This window comes from Anabrus simplex, chromosome 4, assembly GCF_040414725.1.
Source record: "Anabrus simplex isolate iqAnaSimp1 chromosome 4, ASM4041472v1, whole genome shotgun sequence".
NCBI classification, from domain to species: Eukaryota; Metazoa; Arthropoda; class Insecta; order Orthoptera; family Tettigoniidae; genus Anabrus; species Anabrus simplex.
In genome coordinates, this window is record NC_090268.1 from 433880147 (window position 1) to 433903649 (window position 23503).

At 38.9% G+C, this 23503-nt stretch overlaps 1 protein-coding gene across 1 annotated transcript in view; it reads left to right on the top strand.

Moving 5' to 3' along the window:
* The first annotated feature begins 784 nt into the window (after positions 1-784).
* The window catches only part of LOC136872061 (E3 ubiquitin-protein ligase Topors), a 173593-nt gene continuing 150874 nt past the window's right edge, over positions 785-23503 (top strand). The window contains exon 1 of the mRNA XM_067145918.2: positions 785-934. The gene's annotated coding sequence lies outside the window, so the exon portion shown is untranslated. The remainder of the gene's footprint in view (positions 935-23503) is intronic.

Genomic DNA, 23503 nt, shown 5'->3' on the forward strand with positions numbered 1-23503 from the left:
GAAGAGGATGGGTTCCTGTGCCATTTCTGCTTCAATGTGAAATCGGGCAGTGAAATTGATAATGATGATGATGAAGATGTAGGTGAACTATATAACCTAGTAAAACGTAGAATTTAACACTTTGTTCCAAGAAAAGTATGATACACTGTAATATAGGAGTTTATAGATTGTTCAGTAAACCCATGATACAACGTTATTAGTAGAAATATGGAGTGGTCAATTACTGTACCACATGTGGACATTTACTGTCAGAAGTGGCCGATAACTATACATTCTTACACACTTACAAATAATTTAATGTGTAAATTTGTAATATTATTTTATCACAAGTGCCTTAGTCTTTATTGTATTAGATAGAAATAACAATGCCAAAAATCTGTTTCAAAAAATATTTGCTGCCATTCATGAATTTTATTGAATAACAAACTTCATATTATCCTTAAGTGGCCAATAACTGTATGGTTTACACTACTATTTATTTCTTTATTAGATTTGGATGTCTAGTATGGCTATTAGCTACTATAAATAAATTATTATTATAGAGCCATTAGAAACTACTCCGAAATTTGTCGCCCGGAGCCACAACATTCTTAGAAATGTTGGCTTGCAGGTAGAGGACAGTAATATAGCGTTACGCAATTGATAACATCTGCAAGATGAGCATGACTCGTGCATTCTCTATGCGATGCTGCCATCTTCGGCAATGCATAGAACTAATTTCAACTCGCTAGGGGGGATAGTCATCTCAGTATCTACACATAGTTGAATCAATGTTCCATGTCTTGACTTATGTGTTCCTCTTGGGTGCTTTGACAGAGAATTGCATTGTGATTGTAGTGATTGAGAGTTATGTGTCGAGAAAATGAGCACCGATGTGTATAGATGAGTGGATTTTATCTGTGCAAAATATACTTAGTTTCAAGAATCAATAGACGTACGTAATTGTTATACATTTTATATTTTAGTGCATTGAACATTTTTCCTGTAGGTGTATATAATGTTTGTTTCTAAGGTTCTGGTGTATCTCCTTGGATGGGTGGGTATTTTGTGGTGGAACATATAAATATTGGTCTATTTATGTGTGTTCGTCATGTAATGATTTCGATACCTATGTCCACCCGTAAGCAATTTCATTTAATTGGTTAACAATTCACTGAATTCTATCGCCATTATACGGAGAGTAGCCGTAAGAAACCTCACGATTTCTTGTAAGTTCGTACGGTCTCGTGCGTGATGTAGTCTTTTGAGGTTGATCATTCTGTCTTACCTTACGAATAATTTTATCGTAATGTTCCAGAAAGACCGTCCGACATCTCTTTTAATCATTATTCTATGCACTTTTCTTCGGATTGCTCCTGAGTTTTATGTGAAATTGATTTATTTAATTTTTTGAGATGTGAGCTGATGGTCCAATTAAGGACTGTCGGACACTTTGTGAAATAGAAAAGACTTATCTGTAGTTAGTTCCAACACGATAAAATAAGGTAGGCGAACCTATACCATGACTTTTATTTAAGTTTTTATAAAAAATGTAACAGAGAATAAGACATAATGTCATTTATTGGGGTTGTACTAAAAATTCTAATAGCACCATCTGTTTTGGTGAAGAAACCAATGTGAAAACTATCTTATGTCTAATTTCCCTATTACTCTTCAGTAATACCAAGGTTTTCTATGACACCTGTTAGTGGAGTGCTTGATGGTCCAATCAGCCTTCTGGCTGCAAGTTTTGTATATATACATATAAGGCTGAGAAGTTAAGGAGAGAGGCATATTAGGAAACCATCTTGTGAGAGGATTGGAATTTATACTACCACTGTCTCTGAATTAAGATGTAACAGTAATTTGTGGCAGTCTTGATTATGCCAGTTAAGACTTGTAGAGTAGTCAGTAATGCTGGCATGAGGATTATTGATAGAGCTTAGGGCCATTGTTGCATCAGGTTGTTTGTAGGGATTAAAGACTAAAATAGTACTGTTGTACCACTGATCTAATTCTGTGCATCACCTTGTTTTCTTGACATAGCATAAGCCCAATAGCCTATACAGTATCATGTCTAATTCTGTGCACCTTGGATTAAATACCTTCAGATTTAAAACAAACTTATTGTTGCAAGATGTTTTGGTTTGTTACTGGTTCATACCGCTCATTTCAGAAATTACTCTGTTTTCAGTGTTTGCTTTTCTTTTCATATTGATTCATTTTATTAAACTCTAGAATGGTAACAAGGAAATTTAATGCTTATTGGCAACTATAATCTTCCAAGGCGTACACGGCGCAAAACAACGTCTGTACTGTCTCCTATCTTTCTTTTCTCCAACGTTCTTCATGTTAACTACATCACTAAGTATAGAGGTGAATTCAATTATATTTTCTTTCTGAAACTTGAATTAATTATTCTATTTCCAACACAAGATATACAAGGCACAAGTGGTACATAAAAATAAACACAAGTAAAAAAAAAAAACCTAGACTCTCAAGACAGTCTTACTAGCTTGTTGGAAGTAAATTCTTGTTCCAGAAGTAACTCAAGTAAAAGAAAAATAACCTACAACAAATTTGATAAAAACTCATGATATAAACTAGAAATAATCACACCAATTGATGGTAACTATGCGCCTCTCAGGTGCACTACATTACGTAAGAGGGATTATTACTCACCGAACGTGGAGAGGAACACGGCTGGGACGTGACTGACACACGTTGGGGGGGGGGGGGCTGTTTGAAGCAATCGATCAATCATACTGATCTGCATTTAGGGCAGTTGCCCAGGTGGCAGATTCCCTATCTGTTGCACCCTAGCCTTTTCCTAAATGATTTCAAAGAAATTGGAAATTTATTGAACATCTCCCTTGGTAAGTTATTCCAATCCCTAACTCCCCTTCCTATAAATGAATATTTGCCCCAGTTTGTCCTCTTGAATTCCAACTTTATCTTCATATTGTGATCTTTCCTACTTTTATAGACGCCATTCAAACCTATTCGTCTACTAATGTCATTCCACGCCATCTCTCCGCTGACAGCTCAGAACATACCATTTCGTCGAGCAGCTCTTCTTCTTTCTCTCAATTCTTCCCAACCCAAACATTGCAACATTTTTGTAACGGTACTCTTTTGTCGGAAATCACCCAGAACAAATCGAGCTGCTTTTCTTTGGATTTTTTCCAGTTCTGGAGCACTGCTGGAGTGTAGCGATGCCCTGTCAAGGTCACTCGCTTTGGCGGGCATTTAAATTTGCGTGTACGTCTATGAGGCGTATTGTTACCATTCTAGGGTTAAGAACATGTACAGATCATTTTTAGTTCAAAATATTTTCGACAATTATTATAACAACCACACACCATTAACAGTTGTTTACCTATATAGAGACTGAAAGGCACACGATGATATAGGTCTACAGTACTAGCTGCGCACTTTTTAGCGATAGATTTACACCGTAGTGCTGAATCGGTCGACTTCAGTTATCTTCGAGATTCGTATTGGCAACCTTTGAAACACAAACTAAGAAACGCTTATGATCGCTGCGCGACATCTGGCGTACACTTTACGTACTCGTACTGTTGTTGTTTACACAGCAAACCCAAACTATAGAATTCATCGAGAACTGTTATATAGTATTATATAGCCTATTATGTGTGTGACACAGTTGTTGGCGTAAGATAATAAAGGTTTAGAAAATTCATATCGATCGATCATATTATCGATTCAATTCAGATTTCATTTCCATTCAGTTGGCAGTATTACTGGAACCGGCAGTGCTCCCTCCTTACTCCTCAACCCAGTACAAAAATCTATCACTAAAAATTGCGCGTACAGTAGGGCCTATATAGCCCAGGGTGGCTTGAAACCCAGATCTGCCCAAAATTTTTTTTGCTTGAATTTGAAAATTAATGGTATATAACTGACCTATAGGTTGTATGCTGATTCAGTGTTAAGTATTTCAGGATCAGGTACGTTGCCTGGACAGGAGGGGGTGTCCTATGAAAGGGACAGTGGACAAAAGGGGTATGATAATACTGTAAGCAAAATGTGTATGTCATTCTAATGTTATATTATTCTTAATTCCAATCTTATACAAGCAGTCTGATTACAGAATGAATTGTTGGAGTTTGAACTGAAGGGGATACAGTAAAATGTAAGACTTCAAAGGACCTTGGTGTTTCTACACGGCATGGTAGTACTTCTCAAAACACTTCACATGTGGCGTTATGTTGCAGTTTTTTGCACCTCATGGACTCTTTTTGTGGCATACCCTGCACCTTGTTTGCTTCCCTTGGGATTCAATGATGTTATCTACGCGGTCATATCAGGATCAGCCTTTTCTAGCGGTGATGGACGACTGCGTTTTTTGCCGTTTTTCGTTCACTGGATTGCAAGAGAACAACAGCCACTCTTCTTTGAAAAGTCAGATGATCCAATTTACGTCTGTTCAGTTGTGGATCAGCCAAGCATTCTGCTCGCACACGTCAATAGAGTGCGTGAAAAGAGGAAAGTACCATTTTTTTCCTCGAACTGAAAGGTGATAGAGACTGAAGTTTTGGTAAGATCTATCAACGCCCCCCATTCCACAATTATACAAATTGAAAATTTCTGGTTGTTCTACAGTCATCAAACAAAGATGAGAACGTTTGAAACGGAGTGAGTTATTAGGAACAAAATCCAAACTAGGCCATTCAAAGTTTTCAATTTCCAAGTCATGTTTTGTCTACATGTATGCAGTTTTAGAAAACAGTCAATTTCTGGTGGTTTTCCTCAGTAATGTCTAAGTTGGAATTGTTATTTACAACTTCATCTACTACATCATCTTGTTCATGATATATCATTTCAGCATCAGCACGTAACTGTGATCCGGGAAGATGATTCACGTTCAAACCGTTCTCTTCACCGGATTCCTCATCAGTAACGAAGTCATCCATGGAACTAGGTGGTAACACAGCAGCAGATGCCACATTGCAGTCTGTTTCTTCCCCCAAAATAAACCAAATCTCCTTCAGAGACAAGTTGGAGTAGAGGAGAAACAAACTATATAATTAGTACCCCTCATGCCCACTATCCTATAAAGAGAACACTCAAATATAAATAAAAATCATATAGCCAATTATTCACCACCAAAAACGGAGAGTTCATATATTTATTACTTGTACCTTGACCAACATATCACACCAATTGGATTATAAATATCAACAAAAAGTACTGTGTAACTTAACTTTCATTCTTCCGGGGCAGGAGCTTTTCCATGATGCCAAAGTCTGGTTGTTATAAAGCTATCAACAATGTACAGAAACTTTTTTTAAACTGCTTGAAACCAAAACAAATGACAGTTTATATCTTTAGTGTGCTACCAACAAAACAAATAGCACCAATTCTTGCCTGCAGCTTAGGCAGTAGTAAAAGCTGGTGGGTATGTCTTCTGTCCTTAAAATAGGACAGTGGGCAGTTAATACAAACATAGAACACCCAACAGCACAAACCCTAACTGCAGAACATGTTCTGCTGCTATTGCTATGGCTGTTATCATTTCCTGGAGACGATCCACTTCCCATAGTTTTGTAGCATAAACATGAGCTTTAAAAATTTCCCATAAGGTTAAGCCCTTGGCGTTCAGGTCAGACGACTGTGCTGCCTATTCTCCCAATCAAGCGTCTGGGGAACATGTCATCCAACCAGTGGCATACAAATGTTGCATAATGAGTTGCGACCCTGACTTGCTTAAATCACTCTAGATAACCACCTGATACATCAAGTTCTGGTACCATTTCATCATTCAACATACACTGGCACTTTTCTCAGTGCCTGAGAAATCAAAGAAGAATGGACCAACAATCTTATGTCAATAAACCACAATCACGCCACACCATTATTTTTAGAGGTAAAACTTTTTATAACCCTCACCAGGATAACATAATAATCATGGCTGACGGTGGGACGAATGGACTCTGCCATTGGCTTAATATTTGCCCTATGAAACGTCACTCCCATAATTCCCATGATTTAATACGAATAACAAAGACAAATAACATGTTTAAATAATTGAGTGGTGGCGATACAATAATTACAGATCTCGCCATTACACTGTTGTCACTCTTGGAATACAGCCATTCGTGATTTAATATCATTGATAAAGACAAATAATAACATGTTTAAATGGTTCAGAGGTAGCGGTGAATTAATTACGGATCTCGCCATTGTAAAGCATAGATTGCGCGGTTGTCGCTCTTGGAATTCATACGACCCAAATAATGGAAACAGAATTATGTGTACAAGAGAAGCAGTAGCATTTGTAACTGGTCCAGATCTGACGGTAACGTGAAACTGGACTCGGTAAGGTGTATATTGCGCTGATGTCAGCAGGCCTAAAGCCGCTTTGCGGCTCTCCCCCCTTTGCTTGACCACAGTTCAATGGGTTTACCACTAGCCTGACCTAAGCACTTCAGAACAATGGTTTGGTCACTAGTCGGGCCTAACCTATCCAGACCAATGGTTTTGTCACTAGCTGGACCTAACCCATCCAGTTAAATGATTTTCTGACTAGCCAGGCTGGATAAATTATAATAACAACATTTTAAAAATTAATGGTCCATAATGTTTCGTCCAGGGGAAAGCAAGCGTGCTGTTTATCGTAATATTTGACCACGGTAAAGTATAGATTGCGCTGATGTCAGTCTTATCTTATAATTGATACGAGGGAAATTAAGTAATTATATCTTTTTTTTACAGGAGGAATGAAAACATCAGTGATTGTTCCATAGCTAGCCATATTTTATCTGAAAAGTAACACTAATGGTCCAGGGTAGACGAATGCTGAAAAATTATTTCATACACATAAACAAAGTTTAACATACATAGGAGGAGGGAAGGAAGGAAGATTTATACAAAAATTTAGCATACCTTACTGGAAAGTATCTAAAGAATAATTTTTTTCCTTGCTGAACACTAAGTTTGCTGCTATGCCCATATTTCTCACAATTCTTTTCCCTAGTTATCAGGCTGTTATTAACATAAAACTACAACGAATCTTCAAACTTACTCTTGAAATCATTAAAATCAGTCATTTTGACATAACACTCTGCACGGAACAATATCCATGTTTAGCAATACCTTGTTGATTGCCATAGCAATGAAGAATTTATGACCATAGCAACTAACCACGAATAAATTAAACAGCCCGACCAAAGTTGGTATTAGGAACTAAGTGAAGTTGACACGAGGAACTAATTGTCACATCAGTTGCTACCAGTCGCCATTCCCAATGACAAATGAACATTAAACAGCGGTTCTTGCGCTGGTGAGGGTTATAAAAAGTTGTACCTGTACGAGCCTCAAGTTTTGCTGTATATGATACTATATTACCATTCTGGAAGAATGCACATCCTAAATAAGTACCTGTTCCAAATTGCTTACTATATTTCCATCGTCCGGCTCCATGGCTAAAGGGTTAGTGTGCTGGCCCTTGGTCACAGGTGTCCCGGGTTTGATTCCGGGCAGGGTCGGGAATTTTAACCATCACTGGTTAATTTCGCTGGTACGGGGGCTGGGCGTATCATAATCATTTCATAGTCTTCATGACGCGCGGTTGCCTATGGGCGTCAAATCAAAAGATACACCTGACGGGCCAAACATGTCCTCGGACACTCCCCGCACAAAAAGCCACACCATTTCATTATATTTCCATTTAACTGAATACTTCTCTGCCACTTCATACCTTTCAGTAGATGATAGTTGTGAACTATGAAAAACAGTGAAGGATTACATCCTTGTCTAACCCCTTTAAGTACCTTGAACCATGAACTTTTTCTACCATCAACTGTCATTGTAGCACAGTTGAAGAGCTTAGCCTATTGCCAAAGTGACATAAATCCATGAAAAGGAAAGCTTCAGAAATCATTTTTTTAATTTCCTTATAATTAAATCCAGATAGGATTATGAATGTAATTTAATTTATTCATTACTTCTATTCACATCATGACACTGTGTTTTAAAAATCACTTATCAGTGGAAATGGTGGCAAATATCTCATGTAAGTTGAGTTTGGTCGTTTTTTGGTAAAATTACTGTCCGTGCACACCAACCTTAGTAGCATTATTAGGAAGTAGATTTTATGGATATTCCTTTTCTTTTTGCTAGTTGCTTTGCGTCGCACCGACACAGATAGGTCTTATGGCGACGATGGGACAGGAAAGGCCTAGGAATGGGAAGGAAGCAGCCGTGGCCTTAATTAAGGTACAGCCCCAGCATTTGCCTGGTGTGAAAATGGGAAACCACGGAAAACCATCCTCAGGGCTGCCGACAGTGGGGTTCGAACCCACTATCTCCCGGATGCGAGCGCACAGCTGCGCGCTTCTAAACCACACTGCCAACTCACCCAGTGATATTCCTTTTAGAGGAGAGATGTGTTCGATGCAATGTCCTGACAATTCACCACCCTGTCCCCCAGAAGTCCATTTACTTCATTTACTTTCATAAACTGCAGCCTTTCAGTAGTTGCAAGGGCGGCAGTCTAGATGATTGACTGATACGGCCTTGTAGTAATACTCAACACGGCTTAGCTGTGTTGATACTGCTACACGGCTGAAAGCAACGGGAAACTACAGCCGTAACTAACTCCCGAGGACATGCAGCTCTCTCTGTATGAATGATGTACTGATGATGGCTTCCTCCCGGGTAAAATATTCCGGAGGTAAACTAGTCCTCCATTCGGATCTCCGGGTGGGGACTACACGAGAGGGGGCGATCATCAGGAAGATGGATACTGACATTCTGCGAGTCGGAGCGTGGAATGTTAGAAGTTTGAATCGTTGTGGTAGATTACAGAATCTGAAAAGGGAGATGGATAGACTAAAGTTAGATGTAGTTGGTGTAAGTGAAGTACGTTGGCAGGAAAAACAGGATTTTTGGTCAGGCAACTACCGAATTTTCAACACAAAATCAAACAGAGGAAATGCAGGGGTTGGTTTAATAATGAATAAGAAAATAGGGCAGCGGCTAAGCTACTACGACCAGCATAATGAAAGAATTATTGTCGTCAAGATAGACACCAAACCAATGCCCACCACAATAGTGCAGGTTTATATGCCTACTAGCTCAGCGGATGATGAGGAAATCGAAAGAACATATGAAGAGATAGAAGATTTAATACAATATGTAAAAGGTGACAAGAATCTAATTGTGATGGGAGACTGGAATGCAGTGGTAGGCCAAGGAAGAGAAGGTAATACAGTAGGAGAATTTGAATTGAGACAGAGGAACGAAAGAGGAAGTTGGCTGGTTGATTTCTGCACTGATCATAATTTAGTCTGCCAATACTTGGTTCAAACACCACAAACGACGGCTGTATACGTGGACGAGGCCTGGAGACACTGGAAGGTATCAAATAGACTTCGTTATGGTTAGGCAGAGATTCAGAAACCAGGTGTTGGATTGGAAAACTTTCCCAGGAGCAGACGTAGACTCTGACCACAACTTGTTGGTCATGAAATGCCATCTGAAGCTGAAGAAATTGAAGAAAGGAAAGAATGCAAAAAGATGGGATCTAGACAAGTTGAAAGAAAAGAGTGTGAGGGATTGTTTCAAGGAAGATGCTGAAAAAGGACTGAATGAAAAGGCTGAAGGAAACACAATAGAGGAAGAGTTGATAGTCATGAAAAATGAAGTTAGCAGGGCTGCTGAAGAAATGTTAGGAAGGAAGAAAAGATAAACTCAGAATCGATGGATAACTCGGGAGATACTAGACCTGATTGATGAATGACGAAAATACAAGAATGCTAGAAATGAAGAGGGCAGAAAAGAATACAGGCGATTAAAGAATGAAGTGGATAGAAAGTGCAAGGTAGGTAAGGAAGAATGGCTGAAGTGCAAGGATGTCGAAGGCTGTATGGTCCTGGGAAAGGTAGATGCTGCGTACAGGAAAATCAAGGAAACCTTTGGTGAAAGGAAATCTAGGTGCATGAATATTAAGAGCTCATATGGAAAGCCACTTCTAGGGAAAGAAAACAAAGCAGAAAGATGACAGGAGCATATCCAACAGTTGTATCAAGGTAACGATGTAGATAATTTGGTTCTGGAACATGAAGAGGCTGTTGATGCTGATGAAATGGGAGACCCAATTTTGAGGTCAGTTTGACAGAGCTGTGAGTGACCTAAATAGGAACAAGGCACCTGGAATTGATGATATTCCCTCTGAATTACTGACTGCCTTAGGAGAAACCAGCATCGTAAGGTTATTTCATTTAGTGTGCAAGATGTATGAGACAGGAGAAGTCCCATCCGATTTTCGGCAGAATGTTGTTATACCTATTCCCAAGAAAGCCGGTGCTGACAGGTGTGAAAACTACCGCACGATTAGTTTAGTATCTCATGCCTGCAAAATTTTAACACGTATTATTTACAGAAGAATGGAAAAACAAGTTGAAGCTGACTTGGGGGAGATCAATTTGGCTTCAGAAGACATGTAGGAACACGTGAAGCAATCCTGACTTTACGTCTGATCTTGTTGTTTGAGTCATCAGTCCATAGACTGGTTTGATGCAGCCCTCCATGCCACCCTATCCTGTGCTAACCTTTTCATTTCTACGTAACTATTGCATCCTACATCTGCTCTAATCTGCTTGTCATATTCATATCTTGGTCTACCCCTACCGTTCTTACCCCCTACACTTCCTTCAAAAACCAACTAACAAGTCCTGGGTGTCTTAAGATGTGTCCTATCATTCTATCTCTTCTTCTCGTCAAATTTAGCCAAATCGATCTCCTCTCACCAATTCGATTCAGTATCTCTTCATTCGTGATTCGATCTATCCATCTCACCTTCAGCATTCTTCTGTAACACCACATTTCAAAAGCTTCTATTCGCTTTCTTTCTGAGCCAGTTATCGTCCATGTTTCACTTCCATACAATGCCACGCTCCACACAAAAGTCTTCAAAAACATCTTTCTAATTCCGATATCAATGTTTGAAGTGAGCAAATTTCTTTTCTTAAGAAAGCTCTTCCTTGCTTGTGCTAGTCTGCATTTTATGTCCTCCTTACTTCTGCCATCGTTAGTTATTTTACTACCCAAGTAACAATATTCATCTACTTCCTTTAAGACTTCATTTCCTAATCTAATATTTCCTGCATCACCTGCCTTCGTTCGACTGCACTCCATTACTTTTGTTTTGGACTTATTTATTTTCATCTTGTACTCCTTACCCAAGACTTCATCCATACCATTCAGCAACTTCTCGAGATCTTCTGCAGTCTCAGATAAAATAACAATATCATCGGCAAATCTCAAGGTTTTGATTTCCTCTCCTTGGACTGTGATTCCCTTTCCAAATTTCTCTTTGATTTCCTTTACTGCCTGTTCTATGTAAACATTGAAAAGGAGAGGGGACAAACTGCAGCCTTGCCTCACTCCTTTCTGGATTGCTGCTTCTTTTTCAAAGCCCTCGATTCTTATCACTGCAGACTGATTTTTATACAGATTGTAGATAATTCTTCGTTCTCGGTATCTGATCCCTATCATCTTCAGAATCATAAATAGCTTGGTCCAATCAACATTATCGAATGCCTTTTCTAGATCTACGAATGCCATGTACGTGGGCTTGTCCTTCTTGATTCGATCCTCTAAGATCAGACGTAAAGTCAGGATAGCTTCACGTGTTCCTACATTTCTTCTGAAGCCAAATTGATCTTCTCCCAACTCAGCTTCAACTTGTTTTTCCATTCTTCTGTAAATAATACGTGTTAAAATTTTGCAGGCATGAGATACTAAACTAATGGTGCGGTAGTTTTCACACCTGTCAGCACCGGCTTTCTTGGGAATAGGTATAACAACATTCTGCTGAAAATCGGATGGGACTTCTCCTGTCTCATACATCTTGCAGACTAAATGAAATAACCTTGCCATGCTGGTTTCTCCTAAGGCAGTCAGTAATTCAGAGGGAATGTCATCAATTCCAGGTGCCTTGTTCCTATTGAGGTCACTCACAGCTCTGTCAAACTCTGACCTCAAAATTGGGTCTCCCTTTTCATCAGCATCAACAGCCTCTTCATGTTCCAGAACCAAATTATCTACATCTTTACCTTGATACAACTGTTGGATATGCTCCTGCCATCTTTCTGCTTTGTCTCCTTTGCGTACGAGTGGTTTTCCATCTGAGCTCTTAATATTCATACACCTAGATTTCCTTTCTCCAAAGGTTTCCTTGATTTTCCTGTATGCAGCATCTACCTTTCCCAGGACCATACAGCCTTCGACATCCTTGCATTTCTCCTTCAGCCATTCTTCCTTAGCTGCCTTGCACTTTCTATCCACTTCATTCTTTAATCGCCTGTATTCTTTTCTGCTCTCTTCATTTCTAGCATTCTTGTATTTTCGTCGTTCATCAATCAGGTCTAGTATCTCCTGAGTTATCCACTGATTCTTAGTTGATCTTTTCTTCCTTCCTAACATTTCTTCAGCAGCCCTACTGACTTCATTTTTCATGACTCTCCACTCTTCCTCTATAGTGTTTCCTTCAGCCTTTTCATTTAGTCCTTGTGCAACATGTTCCTTGAAACAATCCCTCACATTCTTTTCTTTCAACTTGTCTAGATCCCATCTTTTTGCATTCTTTCCTTTCTTCAATTTCTTCAACTTCAGATGGCATTTCATGACCAACAAGTTGTGGTCAGAGTCCACGTCTGCTCCTGGGAAAGTTTTGCAATCCAACACCTGGTTTCTGAATCTCTGCCTAATCATAATGAAGTCTATTTGATACCTTCCAGTGTCTCCAGGTCTCGTCCACGTATACAGCCGTCGTGTGTGGTGTTTGAACCAAGTATTGGCAAGGACTAAATTATGATCAGTGCAGAATTCAACCAGACGACTTCCTCTTTCGTTCCTTCGTCCCAATCCAAATTCTCCTACTGTACTACCTTCTCTTCCTTGGCCTACCACTGCATTCCAGTCTCCCATCACAATTAGATTCTCGTCACCTTTTACATATTGTATTAAATCTTCTATCTCCTCATATATTCTTTCGATTTCTTCATCATCTGCTGAACTAGTAGGCATATAGACCTGCACTATTGTGGTGGGCATTTAGAATGCGTTGCTATCACCCTAACCCTACCCTAATCAGTGCAGACCAAGGGTGTTTGCACAGCGGAAACTATTGAGGCCTAAGGTCGCTTCGCAGCTCTAACCTTGGGGCTTATGCCCTCAGACCCCCTATGCTTGACCCCAAGTCACTGGTCTTGTCCACCCCCTACCCTAACCAATCCAGACCGATGGTCTTGTCCAGGCCCTACCCTAAAGCAGTCCAGAACCATTGGTGTTTACACAGGAAATGGTCTGTTTTTACTTTGACTTCCATTCTTTCCTCACCTCTTGAGGGCTTATGGCTCCTCATGTTAGTTCTTAATTATAATTAGATAGGTTGACAACCTTCTCGATAATCCCGTAGTATTGTTTATAAGTTTCATTTCCGTATTGATGGATATTACTTTACATAAAAACAATATATATACAATTCTCCACCTTATCAATACGAGTTTATTTTACATTACAAATATTCAAGACTAGTTTCGACCCCTATGGGGTCATCCTCAGTTGACAATTGTAAATTGTTCATAAAAACATCACATAGTAAAAGTTAGACTAGTTTAGGCTGATCATTAATGTTTAGTGTGTTTAGTACATGACTAGTGTGCATTGTTCATAAAGACACATATTACCTTAACGCTACTACTATCCAATTTTTAAGTTATATAGTATGGAACACAGATATGTTTGTGTAACTCAACAGTGACAAGTTCAAATATTTACAGAATTGGCTGTTGATTAGTCACATGATATAATAGAACACAGGCTTGAGCATTTTTGATTTAAGTATCAGTGCAATATCTTGCTTTTGTACATACTAGAAGCTAAATTCATTTTGTAAAGTCATTACATACTGATTGAAACTTAGTGTGAGGTTAAAATTGAGTAAAAATATATGCTAATGTGGACATTAAAATATTGTTAAAATGGGCATATAATCAAAAACAGTGGTATGTATGCCACACATGTCTAGTATAAAAACTCATTACACTGGTGCTGTTAGTGTGCAGTACAGCATATACACTGATTTGAAATAAATGGATTTGTATATATATCGTTCCAACAAAGTGGATCCATAAAAATATAAGATGTATAGGTAATTAGTATTATAATGATCCACTGCAAATTAGGTAATGCTGTTGTTTATCTGAAGATCTATTGGCAGCTACAGATGTTAAAGTTATTAAAAATGTTAATGGAGCATGTTTTCTTCCGTAGACGCACCAAGACGCATAACTTTCATCATATTTGACTAATGCCACCAATCTTATACATCGCGTCTACGGAAGAAAACATGCTCCATTAACATTTTTAATAACTTTAACATCTGTAGCTGCCAATAGATCTTCAGATAAACAACAGCATTACCTAATTTGCAGTGGATCATTATAATACTAATTACCTATACATCTTATATTTTTATGGATCCACTTTGTTGGAACGATATATATACAAATCCATTTATTCCAAATCAGTGTATATGCTGTACTGCACACTAACAGCACCAGTGTAATGAGTTTTTATACTAGACATGTGTGGCATACATACCACTGTTTTTGATTATATGCCCATTTTAACAATATTTTAATGTCCACATTAGCATATATTTTTACTCAATTTTAACCTCACAGTAAGTTTCAATCAGTATGTAATGACTTTACAAAATGAATTTAGCTTCTAGTATGTACAAAAGCAAGATATTGCACTGATACTTAAATCAAAAATGCTCAAGCCTGTGTTCTATTATATCATGTGACTAATCAACAGCCAATTCTGTAAATATTTGAACTTGTCACTGTTGAGTTACACAAACATATCTGTGTTCCATACTATATAACTTAAAAATTGGATAGTAGGAGCGTTAAGGTAATATGTGTCTTTATGAACAATGCACACTAGTCATGTACTAAACACACTAAACATTAATGATCAGCCTAAACTAGTCTAACTTTTACTATGTGATGTTTTTATGAACAATTTACAATTGTCAACTGAGGATGACCCCATAGGGGTCGAAACTAGTCTTGAATATTTGTAATGTAAAATAAACTCGTATTGATAAGGTGGAGAATTGTATATATATTGTTTTTATGTAAAATCCCGTAGTATGACTAACATCTTTTCCCTCACTACTGTCGCATGCCTTTTCTAGATCTCTGAAACAAACATATATGTCTATTCCTTTCATAGCATTTTTCAGTTACCAGGCGCATACTGAACACGTGATTCAGAAAGCCTCTCTGTGATCTGAAACCACACTGGTTTTGGTCCGATTTACTCGCAACCTTTGATTGCACCCTCCCTTCCAAAATGCCAGTGAACACTTTGCCTAGTATACTGATCAATGTAATACTGTGATAGTTGTTGGAATCCTTCCTCTTCCCGTGCTTATATTAAGGTGCAATTGCTGCTTTTGTCCAATCAAAAGGTACCTTGCTAACATTCCATGCTACTCTTTATTTCTTGCTGAAGCCATTTCACCCTGCCTTCCCTCTGTACTTCACCATTTCAGGTCTAATTTCATCTATTCCTACTACTCGATGACTTGACTGACTTACTTAATTCCTCTCGTTCCCACTGGAATATAGGACATCCATGAAATGTCTCCATCATGGTCGTCTACTTGCCCTTTAACTTCCTTCCAAGTCTTCCCTAGTTCAAGGGCCTACTCTACAGCCTCCTCCAGATCTTCGTAGGATGACCTCTCCTCCATGTACCTTGCGGATTCCATTCCAGTGCTGTGTTCTATCAATCCCGTTGACTTTCTCAAAGTATGACCTTGGCTTGTTCTCCATAGCTCGTGATTGGATATAATTTCTGGTCATCTGATGTTTATAATACATCTTAAGCAAAGGTTTATGAATATCTGCAAGAGATTAGTGATAGTTCGTGTAATCTTCCAAGTTTCACAAGCATGTAGGACTGATTTAACATTTGTATTAAAAAATATATATTTTCGTCTTCCTTGAAATGTTCTTATTCTTCTCCACTGCATACAGTTGCATAAAGGTTCCATTTGCTTTTCTTATTCTAGCTCTCACATCCTATTCTGCCCCTCCTTCTGTTGTCACTACACTTTTCAAGTAGGTAAATGTTTTAACCTCTTCAGTCTCTTTTCCTGCCACAATCTATCTTTCATCAAATTTAGCATTTACCTCATTAACAACATTTATATTGAGCCCTGCAGCCTCTGCTTCCATCTGTAATTCCTGTAACTTGTGTTTTATATCACTAATAATTCTTGAAGACAAAAGAACAAATATCATTTGCAAATTCTAAATCTTCCAGTCTTTCCCCCAATCCCCGTTGTATTCTTCTTTTCCTTCTACCCAACATTTTTCTCATGACGTTATCAAACACCACTAAAAAGATTGTTGGTAAAAGAATACATCCCTGGCGAACTCCACTTGACATTCACATAATCTGCGAGCTTTCCCTCAAATACTACTTTGCAACTGTACCCTTCATACATTTCCTTTATGAGATTCAAGGTCTTATGCAGTACTCCATATTTCACCAAGGTCTTCCACATTACAGTTCTATTTACTGAATTAAATGCTCTTTCGAAGTCTATGAATGTCAAGTACAATGTGGCCTGCCATTCATTACTTTGCTCGAGAATTACACGTAGCGTCTATGGAAACCAGGTTGTTCTTTTTGAAGGCTCTGCGTAATTGAGTCCTTTACTCTGTTTAGAATTATTCTAGAGATAATTTTACTTGGTATGGTCAGTAGTGTTATTCCTCTCAAATTCTTACACACTGTGGTTTCGCCCCCACCCCCCTTTTTTTAAAAAGTTTCACAATCGGTCCATCTTTCCAGTCGGAAGGAATTCTTTCTCCTTTCCATATTTTCCCCAACAATGGTAGGAGCAAATTAATGGTGGCCTCTTCATCCACTTTTTATTATTTCTGTATATATTATCTATACCTGCTGCTTTACCATTCTTTAATTGTTTGCATGCTAATCTTACTTCATGCATTGTTGGAGGATCTAGCTTTATTCTTGAGTCTTCACTATCTAAGCCTTCATTTACTTCTTGCAATCCTGCTCATTTCCATCATCTTTATTTAACATTTCTGAAAAATACTCTAGCCATCTTCTCAGTTCTTCTTTGTGTGATAACATATTTCCTTGCTTATCTCTCACTGGGTTACTCTTCGTATAACCTCCTCTTGACAACTTTCTTGTAATATTATAAGTGTTGTTTCATATCATCCTTCTTCTCAGCTTCCTCTGCAATTTGTGCCTGCTGGTCAATCCATCTTCTTTTATCGCTTCTCACACTCCTTTTAACAATTTTGTCAATTTCCAAATATTTCCTTTGGGTTTCTGACTTCTGCTGTTTTATTCTGCTTTCATTCACTATAGCTTTTGCCTCTTTTCATTTTTTAGTTAAGTCCCATACATACATCCATTCTTTCTGTCGATAGCTCCTATGACCAATTACTTTTTCACACGTTTACATATAAGTATTCTTAACATTTTCCCAAGTTTTTTCCACACTCAACCTTCCTCTTCTTCGAGATTTGAAAAGACTTCAAACCGATTTTTCAACTCCAAACTAAATTCTTTCCTCCTCTTTTCATTGTTTAATCTTTGTATGTTGTACCTCTTTTTTTTCTAGGTGCAAACTTCTTTGATGCAGCCTTTATTTTCGATTTAAACTTGGCTACTACTAGATGATGGTTCATGTTTGTGGGTTACTGTAGTCACGTCCTAGTTCGTGAACCATGGGCAACGGCTGAGTGGCCTAGTAAGTGGTCCTGAGAGTCGGGATACCAGTTGCTATGGAATGGGAGTGGGCATCTCGGACATATTCTGAGTCGTGGCCCTCCTTGTGCTCAGGCGGCCAGGACTACACAATTCACCGGTGGTCCATAACCCGTTAGAGGAGAGATCCTCACTTGGACTATGTGCAAGTAGGGCAGCATCCTGCTTCATGAATTTACCGAGCTCAGAACACTTTAAGCAAGCCTCGGACCTATGGGAGTAATGGAGTCCCACTCCCATTTGACAGGCGAGGGACTCCTTGGAAACAACTTGGCGAACGAAATGGAATTCGATGGGGAGCTATCAATATTAATGGGGCTTATGGAAGAAAGAAGGTAGAACTTGCTGAGTCAGCAAAGAGGATGCATCTGGATGTGCTAGGAGTAAGTGATATTCGGGTAAGGGGAGATAAGGAGGAAGAGATAGGAGATTATAAAGTGTACTTGACGGGTGTTAGAAAGGGAAGGGCAGAGTCTGGGGTAGGGCTCTTTATCAGGAATACCATTGCACGCAACATAGTTTCTGTTAGGCACGTAAGTGAGCGAATGATGTGGGTAGATTTGTCAGCGGGAGGAATTAGGACAAGAATTGTGTCCGTGTATTCACCATGTGAGGGTGCAGATGAGGTTGAAGTTGACAAGTTTCATGAAGCATTGAGTGACATCGTGGTCAGGGTCAACAGCAAGGATAGAATAGTGCTAATGGGCGATTTCAATGCGAGAGTTGGGAATAGAACTGAAGGATACGAAAGGGTGATTGGTAAATGTGGGGAAGATATGGAAGCTGATGGGAATGGGAAGCGTTTGCTGGACTTCTGTGCTAGTATGGGTTTAGCTGTTACAAATACATTCTTCAAGCATAAGGCTATTCACCGCTACACATGGGAGGCTAGGGGTACCAGATCCATAATAGACTATATCTTAACAGACTTTGAATTCAGGAAATCTTTTAGGAATGTACGAGTTTTTCGGGGATTTTTCGATGATACAGACCATTATCTGATCTGTAGTGAACTAAGTATCTCTAGGCCTGGGGTAGAGAAAGTGAAATCTGTCTGCAAACGAATAAGGGTAGAAAATCTCCAGGATGAGGAAATTAGACAGAAGTACATGGATATGATTAGTGAGAAGTTTCGAACAGTAGACAGTAAGCAGGTTCAGGATATAGAAAGTGAATGGGTGGCATACAGGGATGCTGTAGTAGAAACAGCAAGGGAATGCCTAGGAACAACTGTGTGTAAAGATGGGAAAAGGCGAACATCTTGGTGGAATGATGAAGTGAGAGCAGCTTGTAAACTTAAAAAGAAGGCTTATCAGAAATGGCTCCAAACAAGGGCCGAGGCAGACAGGGATTTGTACGTAGATGAAAGAAACAGAGCGAAACAAATAGTTGTTGAATCCAAAAAGAAGTCATGGGAAGATTTTGGTAATAACCTGGAAAGGCTAGGTCAAACAGCAGGGAAACCTTTCTGGACAGTAATAAAGAATCTTAGGAAGGGAGGGAAAAAGGAAATGAACAGTGTTTTGAGTAATTCAGGTGAATTCATAACAGTTCCCAGGGAATCACTGGAGAGGTGGAGGGAATATTTTGAACATCTTCTCAATGTAAAAGGAAATCATCATGGTGGTGTTGCAAACAGTCAAGCTCATGGGGAGGAGGAAAATGATGTTGGTGAAATTATGCTTGAGGAAGTGGAAAGGATAGTAAATAAACTCCATTGTCATAAGGCAGCAGGAATAGATGAAATTAGACCTGAAATGGTGAAGTATAGTGGGAAGGCAGGGATGAAATGGCTTCATAGAGTAGTCAAATTAGCGTGGAGTGTTGGTAAGGTACCTTCAGATTGGACTAAAGCAGTAATTGCACCTATCTATAAGCAAGGGAACAGGAAGGATTGCAACAACTATCGAGGTATCTCATTGATTAGTATACCAGGCAAAGTATTCACAGGCATCTTGGAAGGGAGGGTGCGATCAGTCGTTGAGAGGAAGTTGGATGAAAACCAGTGTGGTTTCAGACCACAGAGAGGCTGTCAGGATCAGATTTTCAGTATGCGCCAGGTAATTGAAAAATGCTACGAGAGGAATAGGCAGTTGTGTTTATGTTTCGTAGATCTAGAGAAAGCATATGACAGGGTACCGAGGGAAAAGATGTTCGCCATACTGGGGGACTATGGAATTAAAGGTAGATTATTAAAATCAATCAAAGGCATTTATGTTGACAATTGGGCTTCAGTAAGAATTGATGGTAGAATGAGTTCTTGGTTCAGGGTACTTACAGGAGTTAGACAAGGCTGTAATCTTTCACCTTTGCTGTTTGTAGTTTACATGGATCATATGCTGAAAGGTATAAAATGGCAGGGAGGGATTCAGTTAGGTGGAAATGTAGTAAGCAGCCTGGCCTATGCTGACGACTTGGTCTTAATGGCAGACTGTGCCGAAAGCCTGCAGTCTAACATCTTGGAACTTGAAAATAGGTGCAATGAGTATGGTATGAAAATTAGCCTCTCGAAGACTAAATTGATGTCAGTAGGTAAGAAATCCAACAGAATTGAATGTCAGATTGGTGATACAAAGCTAGAACAGGTCGATAATTTCAAGTATTTAGGTTGTGTGTTTTCCCAGGATGGTAATATAGTAAGTGAGATTGAATCAAGGTGTAGTAAAGCTAATGCAGTGAGCTCGCAGTTGCGATCAGCAGTATTCTGTAAGAAGGAAGTCAGCTCCCAGACAAAACTATCTTTACATCGGTCTGTTTTCAGACCAACTTTGCTTTATGGGAGCGAAAGCTGGGTGGACTCAGGATATCTTATTCATAAGTTAGAAGTAACAGACATGAAAGTAGCAAGAATGATTGCTGGTACAAACAGGTGGGAACAATGGCAGGAGGGAACTCAGAATGAGGAGATAAAGACTAATTTAGGAATGAACTCGATGGATGAAGCTGTACGCATAAACCGGCTTCGGTGGTGGGTTCATGTGAGGCGAATGGAGGAGGATAGGTTACCTAGGAGAATAATGGACTCTGTTATGGAGGGTAAGAGAAGTAGAGGGAGACCAAGACGACGATGGTTAGACTCTGTTTCTAACGATTTAAAGATAAGAGGTATAGAACTAAATGAGGCCACAACACTAGTTGCAAATCGAGGATTGTGACGACGTTTAGTAAATTCTCAGAGGCTTGCAGACTGAACGCTGAAAGGCATAACAGTCTATAATGATAATGTATGTAATGTATGTATGTACTACTAGATGATGATCACTACCAACATCAGCTCTTCTTCTGTTCCTCACGTCTGTCAACGATCTTCTAAATTTCTCAATAATAGCTACAGGGTCAATCCTATTTTCTATTTTGTGATCTGGTGATAACCCATGTAACCTTATGACACCTTTTGTTAGGAAGGAATATCCCTCCAATTGCCAATTCCTGGCTGGCACACAAATTTACAAATCGCTCTCCATTATAGTTCATGTCATCTAATCCATGTTTCCAATCATATGCTCTAGTCCCTCATTATTTTATCCAATCTTTGCATTCATATTACCCATAATAATAGCAATATCTTTTTTATTTATATTCTTCATAATTTCATTCAGCTGGTGATAAAATTGATCCTTCATGTCTGCATCAGATACTTCTGTTGGTGCATAACAAACTACTATTGTTACATTTCAAATTTTACCTTGAAATCTATACCCTATCTCAAATAACCTGGGAGATAAAGTAAATGTAACTGCTTTCGGACATAATTACGGTTACGGTTACACATAATAATAATAATAATAATAATATAAGAATAATAATAATAAGATAATACCAGTAGTAAATAATATAATAATAATATGACTAAGGAAATTGTTGTAAATAACGCAGTGGGGGAGTATTCATATCAGAACTTAGAAGCGTGACGAGTATCTTTTAAATACGCAATATTAAATCAAATGTAGGGGAACACTTACAGGCTTAAAAATGACAACTAAGAAAGGATAGTGGAACGTGCTGGAAGCCCTAATGAGGTCCATGGGAACGTATGACGTTATGGGGGAGAAAAGACTTACCATAATACACCCAACAGACAAATAATTAAGGAAATGAACATACAATTATAAATGAACAAATAAATGAACTGCGGATTAACTGATACTCAAGATACAAACAAAAGATATGTAAGGGAAACCATTAAACTTTTCGGTAACGAACAAACTTTGACATGACGATTTAGAATTTACAGAATGAAAGGAGGCAACCTTAAATGAAATAAAATTACACAATTCAAGAAGGTGTTACAGTTACTTACAATTACAACTAAAGTTAGAAAAGAAGGTCTGCCTCTGAAAACAACACGTTGCGGACTAGCATAATCGCTAAGTCATATAAATGCTCTATTTTGGAAAATGTGGAAAACTAGAGGAAACTCCGGCACACGAGATGAACTTCTACATAATTGCTGAATTTACATTAAGTGGGAATAAGAATGCATTTAAATAGCATAAGGCAAAAACAAAGCGCTTACCTATGGCGGCTGACAACCCATTGCGGGACGGACGCAAAATGCGTCCGCCCGCTGTAGTGATCCAAATTCAAAGACGCGGACAAAGTCACTCGCACACGCTAGGAGACACAAACAGGAAATAGAGTAATTACAAATGACCAATAGCAACACTCAAGTTTGCCACATTCACCAATAGAAACACTTGTACTTTTGACCAATGACAATGATGTTCTAGAATTATGCTTTCTTCAGAATTTGCATCTTTGCGGATATTACAAAACGACAGGAAGGGCCACTTACACGTGGCAAACCCTGCCTCACAAGTCATGTATAAAAATTCCAAATCCCTTTCTATAATTTACAGAAAAATACAATTTAAATCAGGAAATGTAAATACCCAGGTCTCTTTGAAGATAAATCTTCTTCATAGTCCATTTCTTCATATGCCTAAATGTGTAATAATTTTTAAATAAGAAAGCTTCATACAATAATTTGCTTTGCACAAATTCTTCAGTTTTTTAAATGTTTTTTTTTTTACCTAAAATGATGGCAAGACAAAAATTTACATTTACATAATAAGGACTTCTGTTGCTTCACTGATTTCTGCTCACCAACGGCCACATCCTCCCCCCTCTTAAACTTGAGCAACGCTCGAAACAATTACTTTTTTAACCTTCACTGAGGGGGTTGTGACCACACATCCTATCCGACTCTTGACACTAGAACACTTTGTTCACTTCAGGAACGTCCATCCAGGTCGAAGATACACCAGGCGACCGCCGGTATTGCTGACTAATGAAGGCGCAGACCGCGGCCGATGCCCATGACCTCTCACACTTCAGTCCCACTGAGGTCACCAGTAAAGCTTCTTTTCAGCTCCCTCGAGCCGTGAACTGACTTGTAACAGGCAGGGAATGTGGTGCTAGATTGCTAACGGCCACTCGTAAAAACACCAGCCCACTCCATCGTCGGATCTTAGTGGTCAACAGGCACATAATAGCCTCCAAACAGGCATCACCATTTGAAGAAGGACCATGGTATCGCAGGTACTGCAACAGAAACCAATCGGCAGCAGAAAACAGAAGACATTGGAAACGCCATCGTCTGACCATCCATAAGAGCTTTTAAAATTATGAAGGGCTGAAGTGTGGATTTTGTATTTTTCTTCTT